General features: G+C 45.7%; 1 non-coding gene and 1 pseudogene across 1 annotated transcript; one reads left to right on the forward strand and one right to left on the reverse strand.

The window, feature by feature from the left end:
* Positions 1–6,415: 6,415 nt before the first annotated feature.
* On the reverse strand, positions 6,416–6,497 carry TRNAL-UAG (transfer RNA leucine (anticodon UAG)). The gene has a single exon. It is a non-coding gene; the product is annotated as a tRNA-Leu (tRNA).
* Positions 6,498–7,231: 734 nt separating this feature from the next.
* LOC132505743 (large ribosomal subunit protein eL22-like) lies at positions 7,232–7,597 on the forward strand (annotated as a pseudogene).
* Positions 7,598–7,941: the final 344 nt, after the last annotated feature.

Raw genomic sequence — 7,941 nt, forward strand, 5'->3', positions numbered from 1 at the left:
CGCCGGCCTGTCCCTGCCCCTGCTTCGCCTTCAGGACTTGGACCAGACCCTGCTCCGCCCTGCGGACTTGGGCGCTCCCTTGAGTCCTGGGCTTGTCCCTGCCCCACCCCCCGGGCTTGGATCTGCCTAGCAGGTCTTCCGCTTGGATATTCCGGCGTTCTAACCCCGCCCCTGTCCCGCCCTCTGGGTTTCGACGTGCCCCTGCCCCGCCTCTTGAGCCCTGACCACGCCCCTTCCCCCCCTCCGGCCTTGGTCTCCCTCTGACCTGGCCGGGATGCCTACGAGAAGGTCCTATCTTCACAGCCTGCTCCGCCTTCCAGGCCTTCTCCCCGCCCCTGCCCAGGCCTGGCCCGCCCCCGCGTTCTCCCCTGCTCTGGTCCGCCCCGTTTCTGGCTGTAGCCGAACGCCTGAATCCTCGCCTTGGTTTCTCCTTTGGTAACTAGACTCGCTCATCCCTCTTGGTCGGTCCCTCTCCTCTCCTGTTTGTGATTCAGCCTTAGCCCCATCCCCTCCCGTCTGGCTCCACTCCTAGGGGCCTAGCTGCAGCCGCTCGTGCAGCTGGGCTGACGTTTGCAAGTTTTCGCTGGCTGCTGCTACCTCTCTAGGGACACGGACCCTCCTCGCTGCCCGAGCTTCTCTGTGCTTGTCCTGAGATCGTCTCGGGATCTTGGATTAGACCCCTTCTAGGAGCACTGAGTTTGATCAGCTGCTATGCTTATGTTTTGGGTTCGCTCACTCATGCAGGTCTCCCTGTGTGTTGATAGACGGGGTTGGAAGGACACCTGAGACCCAGGCTTCTGCCCAGCCCAACTTGGCCTTTTTGGGTTTCCGGTGCACGAGTCTGGGGATGACTCAGTAAGCACAGACTTCAATACCAGAAGGGACATCAAAAAAGGAAAATTAAAAAAAAATTTTTAGGGTGGTCAAAAGATACAAACTTCCAGTTAGTTATAAAGTAAATAAATTATGGGGGTGAAATGTACAGCCTGGTAACTATAGTTAATAATACAGTATTGTATAAAAGAACGTTGCTGAGAGTAGATCTTACGTTTTCATCACAAGAAAAATAATTGGAACTCTGTGTGGTGATGGAATTTAACTAGACATTGTGATCATTTCACAATATATATATATGGCAAATAATTATGTTGTACAGCTGAAACTAATGTAATGTTACATGTCAATTAAGTCTCAAAAAAAACCTTTAAAAAAATTGGATCTCTCTAAAAAGTACCAATATAGTAATAATGGGAATTATTAGAAATTAGTTGGTCATATTTTTTGTTTTACTGTCGCTTCAATTTGTTAATGAGGGGGCCAGTAGTGATCACAATAATCTTTAATGTTTAAACCACAAAATTTCTTAATCCAGCGCTGCTCTCCACAGAAACAGTGCCTCCCTATCATCTTGGTATCAATTGTGAATACCAAAATATTAGTGTGTAAATACATCTGTATATATATATCATAATATGCACACGTGGAATTGGCTGATAAAACTATGGATCCTAGCAGAGAAGAAAACCATCACAAGCCTAAAGAAATCTGTGACGGGGTCGGGGGGAGCAAATGTGTTAGGGCCAACGTGGCCATCGCCCGGCGTGGGCATCAGCAGTATGTCCTCTGCTGAACAATTAAGAAAGTTCGTGAAGCAGTTCAAAAATGTGTGCTCCTGTTTGCTATGTTGAATTTGCATGTGTGTATATAATTTTTAAAAGCTCAATAATAATCCTTTATGCTTTGTTTATGCTTTATCCTTTATGTTTAATGCTTGACAGTTTGAAAGCTCTTGCATCTGTATGCTTGTACTTAATTCTCAGGCCCACCCTTACATAGAGCTTATTATTCTTATTTTATAAATAAGGAAACTGGGGTTGCCTAACTTCAAAGAGTAGAGGAGGGTGGGGGTCACTTCTCTACAGGCGGGGTAATTTGGAGGACCTGCCCAAGGCCCATTGGCCTAAACACGACACATGGTTATTTCTGCTTTTCTGCACCTTAGCCACGTCAGGGCTTGGGTTGAGCTCTGGGATCTTTCTCAGTCTCAGATCCACAAACCTCAGGCCATTTGGGGCTTTCTTGCTTCTCAGTAACATGCTTGCGTGTAAACTCACCTTCTCCTCTGACTTTCTCTACCAGTCCTGCGAAATCTGTTCTTAGGGCAGGGCAAACAGGTTTTCACTGTTCACATAATCTTCTAGATCTTTTGTCTACTGCCGAACCTCAGCTTGTGAAACCCAAAAGCAAAACGGATCTCTTTGTTTTCTGGATTTCTCTAAGTCATCTCTTTCCCTGAAAGTAGACTGTCTAAACCCTGGGCATGGGGCCAGCATGGGTCACTATGCCAGAAAGCTTCCTTCCGCTCAAGTGTCTTCACCCAATGGGAAACGAGGTAGCACTTCCACCCAGCAGAGGAACCAAGTGCCCATGAGGGTTTTAGAGGCTGCCCAGATAACCCACCCTCCGTGAGGTTCTTTTTTTTTTTTCTTGTATACCTTCTCATAGATATTTTATTTTAAATGTTTATTGGAAATAGTTGATTTACAGTGTTGTGTTACTTTCAGGTGTACAGCAAAGTGAATCAGTTATACATATACGTATATCCATGCTTTTTTAGATTCTTTTCCTATACAGGTCATTACAGAGTATTGAGTAGTTGCCTGTGTTATACATAGGTCCTTATTAGTTATCCATTTTATATATAGTAGTGTGTATATGTCAATCCCAATCTCCCAATTTATCCCCGCCCTTTCCCTCCTGGTAACCGTAAGTGTGTTTTCTACAGCCATGAAAACTCCAGTAAGTTCATGTGTACATTTTTTAGATTCCACATATTAGTGATAGCATATGATATTTGTCTTTGTCTGACTTACTTCACTCAGTATGACAATCTCTAGGTCTATCCATGTTGCTGCAAATGGCATTATTTCATTCTTTTTTATGACTGAGTAATATTCAATTGCATATATGTACCATATCTTCTTTATCCATTCCTCTGGATATGGACATTTAGGTTGCTTCCATGTCCTGGCTATTGTAAATTGTGCTGCAATGGACACTGGGGTGCGTGTATCTTTTCAAATTAAGGTTTTCTCCAGATATATGGCCAGGAGTGGGATTGCTGGATCATATGGTAGCTCTATTTTTAGGGGGGGGGGTTTTTTTTTTTTTTTTGCGGTACGCGAGCCTCCCACTGTTGTGGCCTCTCCCGTTGCAGAGCACAGGCTCCGGACGCGCAGGCTCAGCGGCCATGGCTCACGGGCCCAGCTGCTCCGCGATATGTGGGATCTTCCCGGACCGGGGCACGAACCCGTGTGCCCTGTATCGGCAAGCGGACTCTCAACCACTGCGCCACCAGGGAAGCCCTTATTTTTAGTTTTTTAAGGAACCTCCATACTGTTCTCCATAGTGGCTGTACCAATTTACATTCCCACCAACAGTGCAGGAGGGTTCCCTTTTCTCCACACCCTCTCCAGCATTCATTGTTTGTAGATTTTTTGATGATGGCCATTCTGACTGGTGTGAGGTGATAGCTCACTGTAGTTTTGATTTGCATTTCTCTAATAATGAGTGATGTTAAGCATCTTTTCATGTGCTTTTTGGCCATCTGTATGTCTTCTTTGGAGAAATGTCTATTTAGATCTTCTGCCCATTTTTTGATTGGGTTGTTTGTTTTTTTGATATTGAGCTGCGTGAGCTGTTTTTATATTTTGGAAATTAATCCCTTGTCAGTTGTTTCATTTGCAACTATTTTCTCCCATTCTGTAGGTTGTCTTTTCGTCTTGTTTATGGTTTCCTTTGCTGTGCAAAGGCTTCTAAGTTTAATTAGTTCCCATTTGTTTATTTTTATTTTCATTACTCTAGGAGGTGGATTAAAAAAGATGTTGCTGCAATTTATGTCAGAGAGTGTTCTGCCTATGTTTTCCTCTAAGGGTTTTATAGTATGCGGCCTTACATTTAGGTCTTTAATCTGTTTTGAGTTTATTTTTGCGTATAGTGTTAGGGAGTGTTCTAATTTTGAGACAGCAAGTAGGAAGCGGTCCTAGCTTTCTTGGAGACACTAAGCAGAAGCATTATAAACGCAGAAAAAAGAGTCATTACTGTGGGCAGCTCAAAGTGAAATAGCCAATCAGGATGGACCATTAAGGCGAATTCATAAACTTTCCATTATGGGTGATGGAGCTATTCCCCTTTGTAGACCCAATGCCAGGCGTCTAAAACATCATCTGGTCTCTCTCATCTTAAAAATGTTTCTCTTGGGCTTCCCTGGGGGCGCAGTGGTTGAGAGTCCGCCTGCCGATGCAGGAGACACGGGTTTGTGACCCGGTCCGGGAAGATTCCACGTGCCGCAGAGCGGCTGGGCCCGTGAGCCATGGCCGCTGAGCCTGCGCGTCCGGAGCCTGTGCTCCGCAACGGGAGAGGCCCCAACAGTGAGAGGCCCGCGTATCGCCAAAAAAAAAAATTTCTCTTGACTCCCCATTCCCCCTCCCGCTACTGCTACCATCACTCATCAAATTTCATGATGAGATGTCCACACTTACGTTTCCATTTCTTCTCTTCAACTCACACCAAAATGGCTTTAATTAAGGTCATCAATGACCTTGTCCACAAATCATAAAACCAAAGAATATTTTTCAGTCTTTATTCTGCCAAGTCTCTTCTGCATAGTTGGCTACTCCCTCCTTCTTGCCATAATCTTCTTGACAACAATCTATATGACAACACACCTGTCTTCCACTTGTGTCTCCAGTCTCTTTATCTCCTTCACTGGCTTCTTTTCCATTGCATTCCCTTTAGGATGATGGTCCTCAGGACTCCATATTGGTCCCTCTACTTCCTCTGCATGCTCTTCCTGGGCAAGTTCATCCATTCCCATGACCTCAGTCTCCAATGCCTCCCAAATCTGTATCAGTTACTCAGAGTGTTCTCTTGGCCTCCAGACTTCTATGTCCAATCTACTCAACCCCATGTCCTAAATCTCAAACTCAGTGTGGATCAGAGTGAAATCATCTTTTCCACAAACGTCCTCTTCATCCCGTGTTCCCTCCTAGGGAGACGAGAGGCACTGCCAGCCATCCAGTGGCTCAAGCCCAAAACCTCGTCATCGCTTTCGATGTGTTCTTCTTTTTCATGTCTTCGTCATTGAGTTCTGTCAGATCCACCTCCAAAATGTCTCCCTGTGCAACACACTGTCACAACCATGGTACAAGCCACTCTCCTTTGTCCTAGACAACTACAGTAGGCTTTGAATGGAACCTCCTATTCCTACTGCCAGAGGCAACATCCAAAATTGGAATATGCCACCCTCCGGCTTAAAACCTTTCCATGGTTTCGCATGCCCTCAGGGCCAAGTTCAAAGCCTTAACTTGGCATTCATGGCCCTGCTTGCCTAACACTTCAGTCTCATCTCTAGCCATGTCCAGCTGCTCTCTGTCCAGCTGCCCTGAATTACCTTCCCAGCATCTCAGACTCACCAGGCTCTCCTTTGCCTCTAGGATATTCCACATGCTGTTCCCTCTTCCTGGAACTCCCCTCTCCCACCTTCACTAGCTAATCTCTCAATTTCAAGTCCAAGCTAAAAGTCACTTGTTCCGTTGTCCCTGGGTCGGCTTCCGCATTCTGCATGACACTCCTCACAGGTCTAATTAAAGAAATTACAGTGGCTGTGAACTCTGTGAGGCCCAAAACGTGTCCCCTGTTTTGCTCTGTAGCCTCAGGTTGATCTTGATTTCTGGCACATAGTAGGCCCTTCATAAATGGTTGTTGAATGAGTAAATAAACAAGCAGGAAGTGGATCAATGAAGCTGGGACCTCAAGGCTGATACACCTTGGGGGGGGCAAGGCTCCTGATACCCCAGACCCTCCATAAAGTCACCTGACACAGTTTCTACCAACAGTGATATTTATGGAGTCAGCCTGAGCTCTCTGCTGACACAGAGCGGGCCAGAAAGGGACCCTTCCTAACTGACGTCTTGATTAAAATCACCTCCACCTAATCTTTGTCCTTGGGAGGTAAAGGGGCCCACTCCCAGTGGCCTCAGGCCTTGAAGCAGCTTTTCAAGGTATCTCAGGATGCTTTCCCATGGAAACAGGGAGACGTTTTTGTTTCCGTTTTTTAAGGTAGCGGGATTGGTGGGTTTGTGTAGTAGGCTAGAGAGTGAGGTGGATTGTCCTGCAGTTTCCTTCTTTTCCCCTCCCTTCCCCATTCCATTAAAAAAAAAAAGGCTGAACTGGAAGAAATAACTTTTACAGGTTGAAATTCCTGTGTAAGGAGAAAGTGAATGAAATGAAGGATCCCTCTGAGGATTTTCTACTGTGGGGGAAAAAAAAAAAACGTCAGAAGGCAGAAAAAGTGAAGAGTAATTGGGAGAGGATATGGAAGTTGAAGGATGGAAAAGTGAGACCCCTGAAGGTGTGGCAGCGGTGGGATTCGAACCCACGCCATCGAAATGACTGGAGCCTAAATCCAGCGCCTTAGACCACTCGGCCACGCTACCGCCCAGTCGCAAGCTTTTCCGTTCATACTATATTAGTCTAGTGACGCGGCGCCTCATGTTCTCTAAGCCCCACCCTCATCGGTTTACGCATGCCCGATATCAGCCTGACGCTTCACGCGCCAGTTACAGCATATTAACCCCCGGCTTCCTCCTGGGCTTTGGAGTCAGAGTGCTCTTGTAATCGGCAGTAGTAAGTTCAGCTGGGACGCAGCATTAAAAAGGAAAACAAAGTTCCCAATTGTTAATATTAATATTCACTCGTCATGTATGTTTGCATTTGATTTTCCACGAGCGTGGCATACTGCCTACGGCCACGTGGGGGCAGTGTCTCGCTGCCGCTTGCTCCTGGCTGGGCTGCGGGTCCCGCCGGGTTTGCGCGGAGACGGCCGAGTCCCCATCTTGTTTGGACTCTCTAGCCCTACTTCAGGGAACCTCTGCAGCCTCGGGTGGCCCCATGGCCGGCCCCTGCCACCGCGATGTAAAAATCATGGGTCCAGGAAGGAAAATCATTGAACGTTTTTACAGATCCTTGCCTTATGTAGGCTCCCTCAATCATCACTCGTATCTACTTTTTACAGAGAGGGAAACTGAGGCTCAGACTGGCAAAGTAACTTGTGTTAGCTACCCCCAGGCAGAGCCAGGATTCCCTAGCCTCCCAAAACCCAGTGTTCTTCTATGTAGACTATTTCAGTGTGTTTTAAAATGCAGTAACCCTTTCTGCCTTCGCTGCCTCCATGGCGCCCGTGAAAAAGTTTGTGGCGAAGGGGAGCAAAATAAAAGCAGGTCCCGAATTTTACCCTTGACTGTACCCACCCTATAGAAGATGGAATCATAGATGCTGCCAATTTTGAACAGTTTCTTCAGGAGAGAATCAAAATGAATGGAAAAGCTGGGAATCTTGGTGGAGTGTTGTAACAACCGAAAGAAGCAAAAACAAGATTACTGTAACCTCTGAGGTGCCTTTTTCCAAAAGGTATTCGAAATACCTCACCAAAAAATATTTGAAGAATAATCTACATGATTGGTTACGCGTAGTTGCTAACAGCAAAGAGAGTTACGAATTGCGTTACTTCCAGATTAATCAAGATGAAGATGATTAAAACTCAATTATCTGGAATATGTTGTGTGAGTTCTTGAATAAAACTTGGGAACCAAAATGGTGGTTTTCCTTGTAAAAAAAAAATAAAAACAAAATGCAGTAAATTCAGAGCAAATACATATCAATAAATACATAACAAACTTCCATTTTCTGCCACCGAGAATTAATTGTATTCAGCTCTTCTGAGATATCACCCCCTGCGGCCACAAGAAGGAAGCAGAGATCTCTCTGAGTCATCCCCCCACAAATGACTCAAAGCATTCTCCAGTAGTTTGCATCATTTGTTAACAGCAACTATAACAGAGAAGAACAAACCTGACTCCATGCTGAATCTATTCCTTTAGC

The sequence above is a fragment of the Lagenorhynchus albirostris genome, chromosome 15 (assembly GCF_949774975.1).
Source record: "Lagenorhynchus albirostris chromosome 15, mLagAlb1.1, whole genome shotgun sequence".
Taxonomy (NCBI): Eukaryota; Metazoa; Chordata; class Mammalia; order Artiodactyla; family Delphinidae; genus Lagenorhynchus; species Lagenorhynchus albirostris.